At 59.0% G+C, this 20530-nt stretch overlaps 1 protein-coding gene across 3 annotated transcripts in view; it reads right to left on the bottom strand.

Annotated features, from left to right (window-relative positions):
• Positions 1–19078, bottom strand: part of FAM163B (family with sequence similarity 163 member B) — a 28190-nt gene extending 9112 nt beyond the window's left edge. Inside the window, exon 1 of one of the 3 annotated variants that reach the window (XM_072778581.1) lies at positions 18906–19078. The gene's annotated coding sequence lies outside the window, so the exon portion shown is untranslated. Of the gene's footprint in view, positions 1–3421; positions 3540–18301; positions 18588–18905 lie in introns of those variants that run through there. The other 2 variants (XM_072778579.1, XM_072778582.1) reach the window with 2 other exon arrangements.
• Positions 19079–20530: the final 1452 nt, after the last annotated feature.

Below are 20530 nucleotides of genomic sequence, written 5' to 3'. Positions count from 1 at the left end.
CCCAGTGGCAGGGGCGCAAGGAGGGGGGTGGGAGGGGACCGGGCTGACCCGGTGGCCCCTGGACACTTGTGTCCCTAGCCTGGCTATGCTGAGGACCCAGGAGACCCACCGAGGGCTTTGGGAGGCAGGGCTGGGGGCAGGCGGGATGGCACTGAGGGGCCTCCGGGAAGGACGGAAGGGAGGGAGGGGCGCTGGCAGGGAAGGGGACAGCTGTGCGGGGAAGGACAGCAAAGCAGAGGCTGGGAGGCAGAGAGGTGGTGGCAGGCCCCGCAACAGCCCGACAGCCCGACAGCCCGGTGGAGCCCGCTGACACTGCCCGTCCTCGGCTCTCCCTGAAGTCTTTGCCGCCCTGCCAGCCAAGACGCTTTGGCGGGGATGGTGCTGAATTGTTAATCTGCCCCCTGGGACCATAAACGGTTTTAAAGCTTTATAAACGGCTTTGCTTCCCTGTCCCCACCCTGCAGTTTTACAGGGACAAGGCAGTGAGCTGGGGCCTGTCTGGGCACCCACCCCCCGCCACCTGCAGCACTAGTGTCTGTGCGGAGGGGGCCAGGCAGGGTCCCCTTCTGACGGCCAGTCCCTGGAAGGCAGGGGAGCCAGCTGCTCTATGAGCCCCGAGGTCTCCTGCGCAGGAAGACCCAACCGGGAGGTGTGGGGGACGTGGGGGGGAGCAGGAAACACCTGGCGTCAGAGCCAGACACCAGCCTCCACCTGCCTCCCCACCCCGCACAGGGCCCTCTCCCCACAACCACCTTCCCTTGGCAGAAGGCCCCCCCCTCCCCGGGGCTGCCATCTAGACCACGTGTCCTGCCCCGGGTTTTGGACCCCTATATTTCTCTGTTCCTGAGCTCCGGCCTGCCCTCCCAGCCCCAAGCCTCGCATGGCGCTGGGCACACCACAGTGCCGCTCACTGCGTTTGCCTGAGATGCTCAGTGCTCCCCTAGGAGCCAAGGAGAACCCCAGCCCTGCATCCTATGCCCTTGGCTGCACTCTGGCTCTTCTGGACCAGCATCTCCCAAACCTGCCAGGCACCAGCACGTGGGGGCATCTGGATACCCAGGCCTCCATGAGCCTACAGCGGGGCCTCAGAATCCGCTTGTTTAATAAGCAGCCCTTCCAACCAAGTGAGGACGGTGCCACTCGCTTCCAGATGGCAGAAGGGAGGCTGGGGGAGCCAGGCTGAGGGTCCTGCCTCCCTGCGGGTCCTTCCCCAGCCCACTGTCTCGTCAAGGGCTTATGGAGAGCCAGCCTGCCTTTTCCTCCACAAACACATCTGTCTGGTTACAAAAGCACTCCTGCTACCTGGAAGCCCAAGGGCCCCGTGGTCCGCGAGGGAAAGAGGCCGAGGAGTTCCTGTCTAGACCTCCTCCACATTTGTTCCTAATTTCACGCTCCACGGGCTCCCAGATTCCTGTGTTTGGTAATAAATAGACAGGGAAGTGCTCAGCAGCACTGTGGCTGGTCTCAGAGATATTCTCCAGAGCCTGGCTGGGCTGGGCTGGGCTGGGCTGGCGGTGCGGGGACCTGGAGGCCTGGAGGGGCACTTCCCGGGGGCCCATGGAGACTCCCCTCCAGGCTCCCAGAACCGCAGGCCCAGCTGGTGGGGTCCCAGCAAGCCAGGCCAGTGCCCGCCAGAGAACGCTGGCAGTGGGGGGGCCAGATGTGCAAGAAGCCAGGGATGTGAGGACAGTGGTGGCGCTAGCATGACGGCTTGGCCATGTCTGTCCATCCCACGATGTGCCCCTGGGTGGGTGGCTGCCCAACCTGCACTCCCCAAGCCCCGCGGGAAGCGGGGAGCAGATGCACCTCTTCACAGGATTGCCCCAGCCACACAGTCCAGGGGTAAACCGAGGCTGGAAAAGTGAAACCACCCACCAAGCAAGCAGGAAAGCCCATCGGGGGACACCTGGTCTCTGTGTCCCTTCCCGGCCTACTGTGGACATGGCTGAGGCTGCAGAGGGGAGGCCATGGCCCAGAGGGAGAGGATTCGGCACAGACCCTGGCACGCACCCCCCCCCCCCCCCCCAGTGGCTGGGGAGGGCAGGGCTGGGCCACTGCCAGGGAAACTAGAAGGACTGGCTGGGCAGCTTGGCCTCCCTACTGCCTGTCAATGGGGCACCCCCAGGTGGGTGGCCCTCCTGGCCCCTCTAGCTTGGCCCCCAGGCAGCTGCTGTCTCCTTCCTCAGAACCTCTGGGAAGGCCAAGGGTGGCAGAAAGAAGCTCCCCCTGCCTCTGTCACGGAGCCACGCCAAAGTCACCCAGAGCCCCCTGGTCCTTAGGGGCAGTGGGCGACACCCAGTCGTGCCCACAGTGGGGCCCTTCCATGAGGCCGGCTATTGCATCGTTCATTGCACTCAGAGCCTGCTCCAAGGTCAATTAGAGTCTGGGTTGTCACTGAGATGGGTGGTCCCAGGGCCCCCCCAGCACACTGTCCTGCTTATCCAGGGCAGGCACCGCTTGGGGTGCACACAGGCATGTGTCCAAGGCTGATTACCCTGGCTCTGCAGGGACCACGCTGGGTGGTGTGTGTTGTCGTTCCCTCTCCGTGCAGACACGTGGCTGCATCCTAGAGAAGGGTCCCCCTGGACACCTGCCACAGAATGAGGGCTGCGCACAGGCCAGTGACCCTGAGCTGCCTCCTCGGGCCCCAAGGTGGTTGGGAGGTGGGGGTGGGGGGTGCGAGGAGGCGGCAAGGTGCTTCCTGTTGGACGTTTAGCTCAGCAGGGTCTGGCCCTGGGCCCCAGCTGCCCCTGGACCTCTCCTGTCTCACCTCCCGAGGTCTTAAAGACACAGTTCATCCCATGCGACTCCAACACAACAGAGAAATCCGCCTTCAGCAGAGCCTCCTGCCCCCGCGGCCCCATTGGGCTTCTTCAACCTAAGTCTGCACGCTCACTGCCTCCTGAACACACCCCAGTGGCTCCCCAGGACCCCACACTAGGAATCAGTGCCCTCCCCTGTCCTGAGCACCCTCTGTCCGTGCCTGGCGGGACATGCCGCTCTTCACTGTCTTTCATCCTTAGGACAGCCCCGAGCAGGTTTGCCATCACCCCAGTTTACAGACAGGGAAGCAGGGCCAGAGAACTGAACGGGGGTCATGGGGTTCGGGGCAGGGGATGAACTTGGGGGTGCCACCCCAAAGCTGCCATCTCACCTTTTCCCTCCTCCCAGCTGCCCCCTGGGCTTGCCTAAAAGTGGGAGGCCTGGGACAGGGGTGCATTCTCCTCCTGCCCCCTTCAGACTACAAGCCCCATGAAAGTGAGAACCTGGTTTGCCACGTTTCTGTCCCCCTTCTAGGGGTTCTGCACAGGGCATGTACGGGCTCCGAAACAGTGAGAATTTGAATGGGGTTGGGGTCCTGTTGGCAAGCAGGCCCTGAGGTCGGAAGGCAGGAGCGGGGTCTTGCCACTGGGGATCTCACCTCCTGCACCTGTCTGCCCCCGCATGCGTCCCAGGAAGGCAGGGAGGGTGAGGATGCCACGCAGGCCACTGCCCTGGCCTGGTCGGGGGACAGTGGCCTGTGGACACCCCTCCCCCAGAGGCATCCAGCTGGGTTAGCCACACCTGCTAACTCAGGAGGTTTGTTTCTTTGACAACGCATTGTCTTTTATGTGTCAAGGGCTGACCCTGGGTGCTTCGGACTCCTGTCTGTGGGCTGCGGGAGCAGCACCTGTGGGTTTGGGGCGAAGAGGACCTTTCAGCCCCCTTTCAGAAAGTGAACCTGCAGGCATCCCGAGAGAGGCGCCAGCCCTGAAATGGTCTTGCCCTCCATCCTGCAGATGCAGTCCAGGCCCTAGCAGGCAGGCCTCCAGGAAAAGCAGGGCCCAGACCCTGGGTGTCCTTTGTCCTCCAAAGGCCGGTTTGAGGGTCTCTTACCTGCCAGGGGCCTGCTGGGTCTTCCCGCTCTGCTTCCCGCTACCCCTGGGTGAGGGCGGGCACCATGAGGCTGGGGCAGCATCTCACACTGCTCCCAGCGCCTGCCGCTCTCAGTTCTGGCCCCTGCCCCACACATCTCACCCCCTCCATCCCTCCACAGAAGCTTCCTGTCTGTTTAAGACAAGGTGCCCAGAGTGCACCAGGCTCCCCCCAGCGCTAACCTGGGTGTGTGCACAGGGACAGCAAGCCAGCTGAGATGAAGCCCCAGGGCAGTGCCAGGCCACATGCCCCTGCACTTCAGCCCAGGCCCAGTGGGCTCCTCACCACATGCCAGACCCTCGGGGGGGCCCACCAGCTGAAGATTCTCACCTGGGCTGCATCAACAGCCCGTAGGGGCTCTGGGCCTGGGTGTTTTTGCTCAGAGGCCCAGGTGCACTAAGGAGGCACACGGCTCACAGGTTCCCAGGGATGCTAATGTTCCTGGCACAGAGGCCACATGTGGGGAGTGGCTGTCCTCAATGTGGCCCCCCCAGAATAAGTCTGGACCAGACGTCTCCCAGTTCCTATGAATAAAGTCCACAGTACGCAGGACCAGCCCTGACCACCCACCTCTGCTTCAGGGTGGACATAGACGCCATCTACCCTACCATCCCTAGGCTTGGGTGCCCCTGGGACCACTGCCCGCTGTCTCCCAGTGGCTAAGACCTCCTGGTCCTTGGGGACAGCGTGCAGGCCCTGCCTTCTGCAGGGAGCCTCACCCCCTCTTCCGAGGGCCTGGCCCGGGAGCTCGGTGAGGGACACACCATCAGCCTCACCTTGACGCACAGGCCCTGGCAAACAGCAAGGGCTCTGTATATGCCTGTGGCGTGAGTCACCAGCCAAGGTAGAGCCTCCGGGAGCTGGACGTGGGGGGAAGGAAAGGGCAGGGGAGACGTCGGGGCCATAGATGAATTTGAGGGGAGAAGATCAAGCTGTGGAGGGGCTCCAGCCTGAGGACAGGGGGCGGAGGGGTGTGGCCCAGGAGACCCTGAGCGCATCTGCTTCTGCTCCTTGCTTGGGAGAGCAGTGTGTGGGAGCCTGTTGGGGGAAATGCACATATCACCCCATTCAAGCCTCATCTTCATCCTTCGGGTTCACAGACGAGAAAACTGGAAGTCATGGAGATGGTGTCACCCGCCCGCAGGTGCACAGCCCGTGAGAGGCAGGACTGGGGGCTGGGCCGGGGCCGTGCGGGGCTTTTTCAGAAAGGTCAATCTCGGCAGCCAGCTGGGTCCTGGTCCCAGGGCCCGGGGAGGAGCTGGGGTGGTGGTGGTGGGACTCCGCCCTCTGTCCCATGCTGGGGGAACTGAGATGAGGGGTGGTGAGCGTTTATGAGGCAGCTCAGGGCAGAGGATCAGTGCCGCAATCACGAAGGCTTCCAGAAGGCGGAGAGGCCAGCTGCCCATCACTCACAGAGAGCTCAGCTCTTGTAGAACAGAGAACCAACCTCTCTGCCCCCGGGGGAGGGAGGGCTGCCTCTGCCCTCCTCAGCCACCACCTTGCAGCCTGCAGACAATCAGCTCCCGGGCCTGTGACTTCTTTGCTCAGAGCATCCCAGTGTCACCTGGGAAGCTGGTGAACCCAGAATCCAGATCCCTCCCAGACCCACCGATGCTTCAACAAGCCTCCCAGGACAGCGATAGCCTGGCCTCCCTAGGCAGCCCATCACCCACCTGCACCCCAGGCCAAACACGTGAAGGTCTTGGGGGGGTTGGGGACCAGAACCAGGACTGCGTTTTGTACACCCTGAACCTCTTTACCGATTTCTCAGGAGCCAGGCCTGCTGGGCTGGGAACACAGACCCCCGTGGACGCCCCATGCCGCTTGCCACGCTGGGGGTGCATTCAGAAGCTCATGATTGCCGCCTCTGCTGCAATCCGAGGCCCAGCCCCTCTCAGCACCCAGCCCCAGGGGCTCAGTACGAGCCTCTCAAGAGATGACTGCAGACATACAGGGTGAGGCGGGGGCTGGAGGGCCGGGGCATTTCTAGCAGTATCCTAACAGCTATTATTTTGACGATTTTTTTTTAAGATTTTATTTATTTATCATGAGAGATGCAGAGAGGCAGAGACACAGGCAGAGGGAGAAGCAGGCTCCCTGTGGGAAGCCCGATGCAGGACTTAATCCCAGGACCCCAGGATCACTCCCTGAGCTAAAGGCAGACGTTTAACCGCTGAGCCACCCAGGAGTCCCTGACATTTTTTTTTTTTTAAACAAGACGAGGCTCCGCATGCAGACTGCACTGTGTTTGTTCTCCCGTCATGTCTCGTGTCTGCGCCTTCAGAACCCCGTTCTCCTTTGCAGGCACCCCGGGCACTCCAGCCAAGCATCCCTTGGGAACTCAGGCCTGCATGAGACTCTCCAGGTCTAGGCCCCAAACATCCAGCATCTGGGCCCTCCAAGCTTGTCCCTGACTTACTTCCTCACCTTGGCACTAGCTGACCCCACCATGCTTCTTAAACCAATCTGGCTAAGAGGTTTGTCCCTGGGCCTTCCCCCGAGCACAGGCCACATGGTCTTGCCTCTGAGACTTTGCTGATGCCATTCCATGGGAGCCTTGAACTCCTTTCCAATTCTGCGTACTGAAATCCCTGGCGATCAGTCAGCATGCAACTTGAGCAAGTCTTTCCTGCTCTCCGGACCCTGGATATGGCTCCCTCTTCTGGGATCTAAGAGCACTCACTGTCCACACTATGCACTTGGCATTTATAGCTTATCAACAATGGGACAGCAAATATTCATTAAGTTCTGATAGCATCCTGGTTTCTGCCCTCGGTCCCCGCCTTTGAAACAGCAAGTGCAAAAGCCCAGAGGCAGGCAGAGCAAGGTGGGCTCTGGGAGCTGAAGCATAAGAGCAGCAGGGAGGAAACAAATGGCACAGGGTTGTAGGGGTGGGGGTGGGGGGTCAGCAGAGACCTGGCTGCACAGCAGGAAGGGTCTGTCTGCCACCCAACAGCCTTCACGGAGTGCTGGTGCTCATCTTCCTGCCTGCTGCACCTTTCCTTGTGCCCTTTCCTTCCTGAAATGCTTTCTGGATCATTCATTCTCACCTCGGGATGTGCAAGCCCACCTGAGGTCAGACAGAGAACCATTGGAAAGGATGCTAGATACTCACACAGGTCCAGGTACAGTTCCTGCTCCCACCTATGGGAGGAGGAGCTCGTAACTCAGAGGGGCTGTGCTGAATGCTGCTCTGGTCCTGCCCAGTGAAGCCTATAATCTAGAGAGGAAAGAATCAAACTGTTTGCAGATAACAGCCACATCCCAGAACGGAGCCAGCAAAGAAGCACTGGGGTGTGGCACTCAACGAGGTAAAATTCCCAACGTTTGGCATCGGGTGGAAGGTCACCAGACTCCCAGTGGAAAGCCCACAATATGACCCATCATGAGGAGGGAGGTCAGTGCATTGAAATGAACCCAGAAATGGCACAGATGATAGGATTAGGGGGCAAGGACATTAAAGCAGTTCTGACGGCAGTCACCCCTGTGGTCCAAACATGGGAGGAGAAGTTGGGCACATCAGGTAGAAACACAGATGAGGAGTGCCTGGGTGGCTCAGCAGTTGAGCCTCTGCCTTTGGCTCAGGGCGTGATCCTGGAGTCCTGGGATCAAGACCCACATTGGGCTCCCCGCATGGAGCCTGTTTCTCCCTCTGCCTGTGTCTCTGCCTCTCTCTATGTGCCTCTCATGAACAAATAAATAATATCTTAAAAAAAGAAAGAAGAAAGAAAGAAGAAAGAAAGAAAGAAAGAAAGAAAGAAAGAAAGAAAGAAAGAAAGAAAGAAAGAAAGAGAATGTTAGAAAGAACCAAACCACATCTCTAGAGATTAAAAAAAGCTCCAGTTCCGATGACAACCACACGGGACGGGATTCATGTCAGATTAGATGCTACGGAGAAGTGGGCTTGGAGACAGTGGTGGGGAGAAACCACCCAAAATGAAACCACAGAGAGACAAACCCAAGCGAGGAGCAGGGGTTCGGGAGGCATGGAGAGCGTCTGGGGCCCACAGGGGACCCGCGTCCCCACTAGAAGACGTGCAGACAGACGACCCACAAGAAGAAACGCCGGTGGAAACTCAGATCTGCAACACTCCACAAACCAGAAACGTCAGGAACATGGAAGAAATGCTTTGATAAAATTGTCTAGAACCAGCGATGACGTCGAAATGGAAGGAAGTGACAAAGGCATGTGAGGAACAAAGTGGGAGAGCCGTTCACGGATGTGGCGGTGAGAGACGGCGGGCGGTGGGTTTAACAGTGGGGAAAACACACCAACCTAGAATCTTCTATCCAGCAAAGATCTCTCTGAAATTAAGATGAAATAAAGAGTAGCATGAGCACCGTCTCTTCTTCTTGACTATGAAGTCCCCCTCCTGGCCAGGGAGCACCGCTCAGGTCTGTTGCTGGAAGATTCTTATTTTCTCACTGGGTCTGGGTCTCCAGCAGCCCAAGCTGGGCACAGGTTGGGGAGTTAGGGCGAAGGACTCTGTTCATTGGGGACTGGGTGGAATCTGGCTTGTTTTGGGGGGAGGCCCAGTGGAGGGAGCAGCGTTCTTCATTCTTCGGGGGCTCTCCCTACAGGGAACCCCAATTTCCTGGACCCAGGCCCTGCAGATTGAGTGTAGGGGGTGGGAAGTGCGAGGCATGTTCTGTAGGACAACCTGGTGCCTTGTATTCACCTCCCCTATCCCCACAGGAGGGCAAAAGCAAAAGAGAAATCCAAATAAGGTCTTTAAAAACAACAAAGCAAATACACACATACGCGTCCTAGCGTTCACAGGGTTTCCACAGTTTCCATGGGCACGGTCTATGCTGCACGCACTGGGGTAACGAGGTGGGCTCTCCTTAACCCACCAGGTTAGGGTATTTGGGCGAGCCAGGCGCCTGGTAGTGAAGGAGTGAAGGAGGGAGTGAGTGAGAACCGTGGGGCTCCCACCCCCCCCCCCCCACTCCTCAGGACGGATCCGGAGGCTACCTAGAATACACCTGTGTCTTGACAGTTCCCTGCTGTTTAAGATTGGGGGGGCGGGGTTCAGGCACAGTGTTTACCCCGAGAGCAGCCCTGTGAGTTAGGAAGACAGGAGTCCTTATCCTTACTCACAGCCGGGGTCTTTCGGGGAAGGGGGCCTTCGAAGTGAACAGCGGGGCTGCCCTGAAATTGCTGCCGCAGCCAGGACAGTCCCACACCGGTGGAGGAGCCAGGCCCAGCCTTGCACTGCTGAATTCGGGAGCTGCCCCCTCCTCATCCCAGAGCTCTGTGTGTGCACGTGTGTGTCTGTGTGTGACACTGCTAACCTTAAAAATAAAAGAGCCAGTTATTTCACCAGCAAAATGGGTATATTTGGGAATATGTGTATATATATATACTGGGAATTGCAATTTGGGACTTAACCTATGGTTTTGCTGTAGCTTGCGCGTCTCGAATGGCAGTTTTTTCTTTGCTATCCCTGAATAAATACACGTGTGTGTGCATGTATATGGCACGTGTCCACATGTACCTGTGCATGCATGTACGTGTGCATGCATATCTGCATGTGTGTGTGTGCGTGTGTGTGGTACTGATGATGAAGAAACAACAGGTGAGCCCAGACAAAGGTGAGTCTAGTGACCTGGTGGTTCCAGAGGGACTGGCTACATGCCCCAGCAGCCTGTGGGTGGGGGGCCTGTGGCAGCCACTGGCCCTGGCTGGCACTCCCCTTTGAGTTCAGATGTCCTTCCAGGGCACCTGGCACCTGCTAGAGAGACCCTGGGTCCCTGCCTTTGCCTGAGGTCAGTGCAGCTCATTCAAGGCAGGCCCCCCCTCTGCGCTGGGGCTCCAGGCAGGGTCTCCAGTGGGATGGGTGGGCAGGGGGGTGGACAGAGGACCACTGCGGCCTGGGAAGAGAGGTCAAGCTGAGGCAGTGGGATGGGGACTCCCAGAAACCTAGAGTCGCATGGCTCAGGGAATCAGAACATCTGAATCACAACGCTTAGAATCTGAGAGTCCCCCACTGTCCCCCTTAGATTGGAAGGGACTTTGAGTGTTACCCGGTCTTATCACCTGCTCAGTGAACCCTAACAGAGCTTTTCTCCCCCTCTGGAGATGGCAGTTCATCCAAGAGGGTCAACCTGAGTGGCTGAGGGAGAGGGGGACACCACCTCTGGCTCCTGACCACGGCCCAGGCTTCGCGTTCTTCCCTGGGGGGTCACCTCAAGTTCTCTCCAAGTACAAGCCGCCAGGGCCCCCAGGAGGTCCACCTGTCGGTGCACCTACCATCCTGGGGGCAGAGGCCTCCAAGGGCAGCTGTCAACCCTCTGCCCAACCCCCTGCCCACCCATTTCCTCGTTGACCTGCTGCAGTTCCCGGCCAGGTTGGCACCGGGCACCTCTGCACCGTGGCTAACTCAGTGGCTCCATCAGGAACCTCTCAGGGCACCTCTGCCACCCGGGGCAATCTTTGGTGGCCCGGGCTTCTGCAGAGACCCTGCCTGAAGCAATCTGTTTTACATCAACTTTCCCTTGTAAGAAAACCGGGCTCAGCCATTTTTCAGTGAGTGTAGGCGTGTTGTTGAAAGAGCGCGTCTTACAGATTAAGTGATTTTTTTTTTTTTTTAACGGTAGTTGTTGTCAATGAAGAATGGCAGCATGAACCCCAGAGCCCTGGCCGGGAGCCGAGGCCGACGAGGGAGCCCTGCCAGCCCCGGAACTGCCCCCGACCACCACATCCTTGCAGCTCGAAAAGGAGCGGCATCACACGGGGCAGACCCCGCTGACCCCCCAAACTGCTTTGCAGCTGGCCATGCTCTGGGCATGCTGGCTTACTCCCGTTTCTGGAACACTCTGAGCCCCCTCCTCCTTGAGGAGGTTCTGAGTGTTTGGAGTGGAGCTTCTGATGGGAAAAGAGATATCTGTGGCTCTAAATGTGGGGTGTCTCAGTCCAGGGAGAGGCCAGTACAGCCCCTGGCAGACGAGGCTGGGCCTCAGAACGGCCCAAAAGCTTCCAGCCGTCTGACAGCTTTCTACTGAGAGCTCCTATCTATGTGTCAGGCACCGGGCCAGGCACTGCACTGGGCTCCCTGATGAACAGCATCAACAGGTGCTCCCCGTCCTGGGTACAGATGGAGACCAGTCGGGAAGACCCACAGAGCCAGGGTAACAGCGGGTCTGAGGGTGTGTGCCATGGGGCTGACCTCCAGGGAGGTGACGTGGGGTCAGGGATGCGATCCTGAAGCACTCCATGGACGCCAAGACCTCCCCCCACTGCAGCCAGGAGAGATCTTTCGGGCAGAGAGGGGTGTAGGCGGGAGGACCCCCAGGAAGGAAGGTTCAGGGTGTGCTCCAGAGTGGGAAGTAAGCCAACACATGGGAGCACAGCGGGGCAGACGGGCCAGTGAGGAGGGTCTGTGGCACATCTGGGCTGTGGCAAAGGTCTGGGGTCTGCCCTCAGCTGTGACGGGACCGACACGGGGTACCAACCCCCAGCTGCCCCCAGTGACAGGGAACCTGAGTTTCACCACAAGTACCATGCAACAGGCCCTGCCTCCCACATGCTCAGAGACCCCCCAAATCCAGCACCAGGCTCCCTGGTCATGCTCCTACCAGGTGTCCAGGCTCTTACATGGGGGACGAAGAATCCTCACCACCACCCTGCAAGAGGGGTAGGACCACCTCGTTTCTATGGGCCAGGAAACTAGGGCACAGACTGATTCAATGATGCATCTCAGCTCACCCGCTGGGGCAAGCCTGCACTGGGGTTTGGGCTGAGCTGGGGGGTCCTAACCCTTGCACCTGTTCGCAGCATCCTGTAGGGTCTGCAGCTGTGTCGGACTCCTGCCCACCTGCTCCCACGCCTCCCTCCTGCCCCTCCTGTTCTAGGATGGGGATAGTTCTGGGGAGAAGAGGGTACACAGGGAAAAAACGAGACAGCCAGTGGCAACAAAATCACCCCCCCAAAGTGATTATGTAAGACACTGCGTTGTAAAGCAAAAATTTTCTTGTTGAAATAGAAATCTGTTTAGTAATTAGAGGAAACTCTCGTGTGGGAAGTTCCATGAAGGTAAAATTAAAGTTGACTATATTTTTAATTTCGCAAATGGGTTCGCCCAGAGCCAGGAGCCTTCTGCATAATGAATGTTTGAACCAAACAAACTCTAAACACAGGTAAATACCAGAAGCTCACGATTTGACAATGTTACCAAGAAGCTGCTGTTCTTCTGCCAAATATTAGACTTTTTCACTGTCCTCCCTCACACCCAAAATGGATCATTGTATCCCAGAATCAAGCCCCTCAAAGCCACTGCCGGTTTTGCAACATTTCGAGAGGAGACCCTGATGGCAAAAGAGACGCGGGTCCCGGTTCTAACTGTGGGTCCTTCTCTAAGCCAGCAGGGTCTGCTGGGCTCTGGGAGCAGTGTGAGGGTGGCGGGGGGGGGGTACCCTGCAGAGAGAAGGGGCGTCCGGACCAGGTGCTTGCCCTGGAATCTGAGAAATGAGCACGTCTGCTTGAAGAAGGTTTCCCAAAAGTACCAAGTAAAGTGCATTCACCAACAGCAAGTGGAAGAATTGGGAAAACAGGGAAGAAATGTGACATTCAGACACAGCGAGGCAAGCCCCCTCTTCCCCCCAACACCCCATGTGTCAGGGACACACTAATGATGCTTCCCAGCCTCTGCCTCCACCCCAGGACACGCACCCCTACGGTCCCAGAGCCAGCCCAGCAGCCCCCATCCCTGCTCCCAGCGGTCCCAGTGGTTGGGCAAAATAACCTGAGCCGACGCTAGAGGGACGTGCTGGCAGGAAGCACAAAGCCAAAGACGCCCGGTGCCCTGGAGTTGAGGCTGGGCCATGGCAGGGGTGGGGGCTCGGCCGCGGGCCCCTCACTTGTCTGCAGCAAACCAGGACGTGGCAGAGAGGCCAGAGGAGGAGAGGGGGTGAGGTCGGGGAAAGCCGGCCTCAGTCACAACAGACTGGAGGCTCAAAGCCGATGACGCTGTCAGGAAGTGGCCAGCTGGACCCCCCTACCCCCCAACCCCAGGGAGTAGATTGCTGGAGAAAGTCGGGGTATCTTTGAGTCACTGAGGATCAGCCCAAGTCAACAGGCAGGTGTCCCACATCCCCATGATGGCAGAAATGCCCCATCTCCTCCTCCTCCCACTCCATACTCCTCCTTCAGGGCTGAGTTCAAGTTCCACCTCCAGGAAGCCCTCCCTGACTGCTCAGGCCCATGGAACTATCTTCCTCCGAATCTGGAATGCTGGCTGGCCTCACACCTGTGTTATCATCCATCAAGAGCTGCCTGTGCCCTCTCATCCTATTCATGTGCGCACACCACCACCCCCAGGCCCCTTCCACCATGAGATCCTCTCCTGCTGGGATCATACCAGGAAACAAATCAATAACACTCCACAGCACAAGCAAAAACCCGGGACGCCCGGCACGCCGGCTTACTAATGCGGGGCCAGGTGCGCGGATGAGAAGATGGGTGCCGACACAGGGAGAGGATCCAGACGGGCCAAGGAGCCCTCGATGATGCCCAGGTGGCCGGCACACAAACGACTGGAAGGTGCCGAGGCTGGGGACAGGCGTGGGTCACCGCGGGGACGCCTGGGGGCTTTTACTTCATGAAAAACAAACAAACGGATTTTTCTTTGAGCCCCAGCATAAATGTACTTTGTTTAAAAAAATCCCTTCCTTCCATGTGTTAAAATTTAACATACATCAGCTAAAAACACGCGTGGCTTGGAGGAGAGACAGTCACCCGCGGTGGCTTTCCGCGGGTGGAGTTGGCTTTCTGTTTTGGTGAACAGCATGTTTTCTGGAACAGTGTGTCTCCAACTTCACTGAGCATAGGAATCACCCGGGGAGCCTGTTAAAACAGAAAGTCTGGAGGGGGTCTGAGAACCCACGCTCCCGGTGCTCCCGTCGCGGACACACTGGGGTGGTCCTGCTCCGAGTGTAAGCGCGTATGGGGCGCACGACAAAGTACAGCAAATGATGATGAACAACAACAATAATAATAACACGAGGGAGGATTGTTCTTCAAGGACCGGGCCCAGCAGAGAGCCCCACAGGCCAGGGCCAGCCTGGGAGCCCCAAGGGGCCACCCCTGCCACTGCTGTGGCCTGGTCGCTGCTTTGCAGAAACGGTGGATTTAGGGGCGGAGAGAACACAGATTCAGGCGGTGGTCAGGGAGCCAGGGTGGCCTCAAGGCCAGTCTGCCCTGAGGTCACTCTGGGGGCTGCCCTGGGGGTGGGCCTGGCCTGGAAGAGAGGTTTCTGCTAGCGCTCAGCATGCCTGGACTCCTCTCCCCAGTCAGCCAGCTGGGACGTAATCTGGCCCATCCTATGAGGTAGAAGTTAATATTATCACCCACAGTAGAACCCAAGGCCCAGAGAAGCTAAGTCACTTCACTAGGGATGCACAGCTTGGGCAGAAACACGGCTCTGGTCAGCCGCAGTGGCCTTGCTCTCATCCACTCAACCACACCACCACTTGTGGCCAGGGAATGAGTGGATGCGGCTGTAGCCCTGGGAGCCTGGCTTGTAGTAGGGCCACCGCCTGGGCCCCTGACCAGCCTCCACGTGGGCCTCCCGAGTGGCCCAGGCTCCTTCCACCTCTGCCTGGGAAAGCTGAGCATGGATAGGGCAGAGAGGGACGGCATAGTGACCTGGAGATGCAGCCAGGGTCAACCCTCATGGAAACCCCTCAAGGGGGGCAGGGACCATGTGCAGAGGACGGGCGGTAACACGGAGCCAGGGTGTGATGGGCACCTCAACACTGTGCTGCTGCTGGAGCAGAAGGCCCTCTTCGGGGCGCCCAGGGCTTCATCCTCACTGCCCTTACCGTTTGCACTGGCCTGTCCTGCGTGTCAGACTATGCCCAGGTCTCTGGCCCGGCCCCATTCGGGAGAAGGGTGCTCCAGGACCACTATTTGCTCAGTCTTGGGCCTTCCCAGTGCCCCTCCTCCATAGGATGGCTGTTCATGCCCACTTCTTACTCTCCTGGTCCAGGCCTCCATCGTTTCCCTTCGGGCTGGGGGCAGGACTCTCCTCCAGAGCCTTCCTGCCTCCAGCCTCACTCTCCAGGCTATCCTTCATGCTGCAGCCCAAGGACATCCTCTAGAGGCCAGATATGGCTGTGTCCCTCCCAGGCTCATAGTGCCTGTGGTTTCTCTGGGCCCCTGGAGAAACCTACCCCCGGAGCAGGGCTTACAGCCTTACCTTATCTGACCTCCTCCTTGCTCCCCCACTCGGGAAGGCCCAGGACCCTCACCAGGATTGTTTGTTTAATCCTGCAGGACCCCTGGGAAGTAGGGGCCACAGTCCCTGGGAGGTAGGGGCCACAGTCCCCATTTCAGAGCCCAGCAGGTCCCACAGCCAGGAAGCAGCAACACCAGACTTGGAAGCAAACCTCCGTGTTAGCTCGGGGCTTTTGCTGCAAATCCCCCTCCCCCTGGGACAAGGGGGTGAGAGCCCCTAGAATTCCTCCCACGGCCCCCCAGGCTCCCCAGCATCCTAGACAGCCCCAGCCAGGGGGGCGGGACCAAGCCTGTTCAGGGAGGGGCTCTACTTCCAAAGGGAAGAAAGAGCTTTGAGAAGAGAAACAAGTGCACCCGCACCCAGGAGCCTCTCCGCTCAGCAGGGGAAGAAGGAGAGGCGCTGGCAAACACTCAAGAGGCCAGGCTCGTCAAATCCCCTTTGGAGCAAATCCAAAGGGATCGAGACACCGCAAGGAAAAGTGGTGCCAGGAGGAGTCTGTGGCCAGGCTGAGAAGCCCCCAGTGGCCCCAGCCTCTGTGGAGCAGACCCCGGGAAGAGATTCAGGGCATCCAATGCCCGCCCCGGGCAGGCCCGGTTTCTCAGGCGCTGCCGTGTGCTGGCGGGGAAGGCAGCAGTTTTGCACATGAGGAAGCCAAGTGATTTGCCCAAGGTAGCCCAGAATCCACTCTCTCCACCCCACAAACCGCCTCTTACTGGTGTACAGTAAGATACAGATACAGACTTGCCACTTTGGAGAGTGGCTGGGCCAGGAGCTCCCGGGAGGACAGGACAGCGGCCCTGGTGCCACTGTGCGAGCCTCCTGCCCAGAGTCAGATGCAATTTACAGAGATGTAATAACTCTCCCGCAGCCCCGCCTGCTCCCTCACCCCTTCTGAGCACTGTAATCATTCCTCACTGGATCTCTCTGCTATCGCTCTATGGAGCAGGCCCAGGGGCCTCCCTGCGGGAAGGGGGCCCTGCTGTAGCCTCCAGGCTGGCCCGACCATATGGCTCACCCAGCACCAGCACCGGCAGTCGGCGACTTAGAGCGGGCCCCAAACATGCAAGAGTGGGGTGATCCTTGGAGTGTGGGGGGGCTTGGGCTCAGGTTTGCCTGGAGATTTCAAAACCCTTCTGTGCTCCCTCCATACTGCAGCTCCTCCTAGCCTCACCGGCTTAGTCTGGGGCTTAGATGAACAGAGTGGTAATGGCCCATCTGGGACCTACCATAAGCCGCCCCATCATTTCACAGCTGACAGACCAAGGTCTACAGAAGGAGAGTGACTTGTCCAAGGTCACCTGGAAAGGTGGACTGAACGGGACAGATAAGTCTTGGTCCCCTCAGCAGTGCCCATCCTTTCCCTGAGCGCCTTCCTCATGTTTGACCATTGTGCTGGTGTAAGCAATGTGCATCTGGGAGCTTGAAGCCTCGGAGGCTGGGAGGGGCTCTGTGGTGGATGCCCTCCCCTCTCCCCTGGAGAGGCCAGGGTGGAGAAGCTGCGACACTTTCATAGGCCAGCTCTCTCAGCAGAGAGTGCCAGTGAGCTCCAGAAAGACCAGCTGATGCTCCCCAGAGCTCCCCACGCTGCCATCCCCATGCACCCCGAGGGTACCCAGGCTGAGAGAGCCTACGGGTCCTTCCCACACCACCAAACCCTTCAGGAGACCGGTTCCAAGCCTTCCAAGTGAATCTGGACCAGGGAGCCCCACTGGGAATTCAGATGGCAGGGAGGCCAGAAGTCAGGAGGATCTGGGGCGCAAGGATCGCCCTGGTTTTTTCACCCTGTCATGCAGGTGCCCAGGAGCCACTGCCAAATGAAAAAAATGAACAAAACCCCACATTGCCTGAGCCCCAGTCTCAGGAGCAAGATGAATATGTCACTAGTTCCCAGCACCCAAGCTCTTGAGGAAGCTTGCAATCTGTGCATGAGGGACTCAAGTCAACCCCTCCCCTGGGCCCAGGAATTGCTTGGACCACCTGCTTAGGTAAGAAGAGCCCCGGTCACCTAGGCTGTATCCTCAGTGATATCAGCAGAGGGGGAGGGATGCTGTCCTGGCAAGTCAGAACTTTCTGGGGTTGGAAGTTCCATTGGGTCTGGAAGTCACCCTCCCCCACCCCCAACCAAGAGGTTGGCCTGGCCTGAGTTGAGGGGGCTGCTGGGGGAAGGCTGGCAGGTTGTCCCCTCTGGCTCTCCTGAGCTCCAGTTTCCTGAGGAATGGGAAGGTAGGGTGTGTGGGGGCTGAGGCCTGTGGGATGCTCCCTGGAGAAGGGTCAATGAACTTGACCTTTGAGGTCCTTGTCCCAGCGTCACGGGGGCTGCCTTGAGATGCACAAGGGCAGGACTCTGTATCCACGTGGTCCCTGGGTTTGGGAGTACTGGACACTGGGGGATGAGGTGGCAGGGCCAGGAGGGTGCACAGGCAATCTCCTGGGTTTTTGATGTTTGGAGAGAGTCCTTTTATTCCTGGCTAGGAAAACCCAAATGCCAGTCTGGTACTCCTTGCCTCCATTTAAGCTGAGATTCCAAACAGACAAAGGTACATGTGAGGCTGGCAGCAGTGACCCATGGGATGGGGTGTTGGAGGTCAGCTCTACCACTTACTGGCTGTGTGACCTTGGACAAGTGACCAAACTTCCCCAAGCCTCAGTCTCCCCATCTGTCAAATAGGGCCAATGACCCCTTCCTCATGGGTGTTGGGTGAATTGTGCCCAGCAGGTGTCTGCTAGCAGGCAAGCCTCAGTCAATGAAAGGTGTCAGCTCCGGGCACCAGAAGGAATGGAGGCCAGGCTCCTCTAGGAAACTTTCTCTTCCCGATTTCCTTCATGCCCAGGCCGAGAGAGAGACCAGGTGCCCTTTGACACAGTGGGTCCCCCGCCTCCCTCTGGCCCTGGCCGCCTGCCTGGGTCCTCGTCCGCAGCCCACAGCCTCCTCCCCAGGGGCGCACTTCCAGGGCACCTCAAGATGGGACAGGTGGTGTGGCCGGGCAGCTGCGTGGGGCAGGGACCCGGCTCCGCCTGCCGGGCCGGCTGCAGTGGGCGCTCCAGCCCAGGGGGGCACCGAACCGGGCTTCCCTGCCTGAGTCCTCGGCGCCCTCGGCCCCGCGCCCCGCGCCCCGCGCCCCGCGCCCGCCCGGCCGCTCGGCCCTTACCTTGAACCATGGGAACGGCGCTGCCCCGGCCGGCCGAGGACTTGGGCGCACGTGACGGGGCGGTCCGGCGTGCGTCCCGGGCAGGGCGCAGCTGGCGGGGCCGCTCCTGCCCAGGCCACGGGCTGCGGCGCCTGCTGGGGCCGGGCGGGCGAGGCTGGCGCTGCGGAGGCCCGGAGGCCCGCGGGAGGCGACTGCGTGCCGGGCAGGAGCCCCCTGCCAGCTCCGGCTGCGGCCGCGGCTCGGGACGCGCAGGATGGCTCCCTGCGAGCGGCACGCGCGGCTCCAGCCCAGTCCCGGGCGCGGGGCGCGCGCTGGCGGGAGGGCGCGCGGCCGAGCCGGTGGGGAGCGCGCCGCCAGCCCCGCGCGCGCCGCCGTCGGGGGCTGCGGGAGCGATTCGGGAGCTGTCCCCGGTGCTGACGGCTCCCGCCTGGGGCCCAGGCCGCGTGACCTCCCGCCCGCCCGCCCTCCGGGGGGCGCCCCCGCCCCCGCCCCCGCCCCCGCCCCGCGCCCCGCGGGGGCTCCCGTGGCTCTTTGCCTGCTTTCCGGCGCTCCCCGTTTCCACAGCGTTGGCATTGGGAGTCAGGCTGAAGCCGCTGCTGCTTACCCACAGGGCGACCTTGGGGCAAGTTCCTCAGCCAGGAATCTCTCTGGTTCTCATCTTTGCAATGGGCCATAGCGGCGCCTGGAGGGTCGGGCTAGAGGCAGAGCAGGGAGGACGTCCAGGGCACACAATGAGTGCGCAGCTGACTCTGGCCTCTGGGATGGTTTGTTTCCATTTCCTGGGGAGCAACCACCCAGCCAATGAGAGGAAGGGCGGTGCTTGTCCCACTCTGGGCTGGCCGGGGGTTTGGGGCCTGGTAGCTGCCTTCCCATCTCTCAGGGCATCCCTAGAGGAAGGGAGCAGACGTCTTCCCTGGGACCAAAGGGCAGAGCTAGGACCAACGGCTGCATGAGAAGCAGAACAAACAGATGGGGCTGCTTCCTTCCTGACATAGGGTCCCTCTACCCGAAGTGCTCCACGGGGCAGTGAGTGACCTCCATCCCTGCAGACAGATACTCAGGAGGAGGCTGAAACCACTGACTACTGGACTCAAACATTAGCTAGAGTATGCAAAGCACTGAGAACCATGCCTGGCACGTTGGAAGCGTAATATGAATGTGTGCTTTTTTGACTCTTGAGCTCTTTAGAAGAGGCTATAACCTGATAGGAAGAACCTGTTACTTCACTCCCATCCTCAAGATGAGAATACCGAGGACATATAGAGGGAACCAAGTGACTTGCTTGGAGGCCATGCCCGCCTTACAGTAAGCAATGTGCTCAGAGTCACACCACAGGACCGAGAGGGTGAGTACTTCTTAGAGCCCAAACAGGCCCCACATGTCCAGCCTGCTGCCTTGCCCGGGCCGGTCCCCTAGGCACGGGCACTGCCCGATTTCCCAAAGCTGTCCAAGCCATTTTGACCCGGGAGCATTTCCTTACGGCAAATCGGGCAGGTACCTCGTTGCTCTTCAGTAATGGAAAGAGCTGGTGCCTGCCCCTATGAGCACCTCTGTCCCTTCCAAATGGGATAATTAAACGTTACCTGCTTCTTTTCCTAGGGGATCGGTGATGGTGCTTGATGCACTAATTAACTGTGCTCAGTACCTGCTTCCACCAGGCACTTTATTTCATGATAAACATCACTTATTATGTGCTCAGTACACCCCAGACACAAGGATAAACACATTGTCTGCATTGTCTTGTTGAAATCTTCACGACAATCCAGGGAGAAAGACAGTGCTATTGCCCTCACTTTGCAGGTGAGGATTGGGAAGGCTGAAGAGCCGTAGACCAGAGCTGGGCTACACTAAATCCCAAACATGTGCTCCTTACACCCTCCTTCCAGATTTTCAATGTCCTCCCCAACCTAGAAAACATACAGAAACATTAATAGAAATTCCATTTAAAGGGCGGTGGGGCTGGGGGGGGCGGGGCGGGGAGTGCATGTGCGTGCAATGCAAGCCAGTCAGCCAATCGGTGCCCTAGGAGTCAGCTTAGAAATCCTTTAAATTGACATTTTCTGTCAAAATCCCCATTATGACAACTGAGCCACTCTTTCTCTCTTTTTTTTTTTCCAGGATTGCTTAGATCCTGGCAAATGTGTGCCAAGAATTTTAAAAGGAGCATCACTGCCAAATCCTCTTTACCAACCAGCTCCCATGCCCTTCCACTTCTTCCCACGCCTGCTC

This window comes from Canis lupus, chromosome 16 (genome assembly GCF_048164855.1).
Source record: "Canis lupus baileyi chromosome 16, mCanLup2.hap1, whole genome shotgun sequence".
Lineage (NCBI taxonomy): Eukaryota > Metazoa > Chordata > Mammalia > Carnivora > Canidae > Canis > Canis lupus.
Note: the sequence above shows the minus strand (reverse complement) of the source record. Positions and strands in the feature narration are given on the sequence as shown.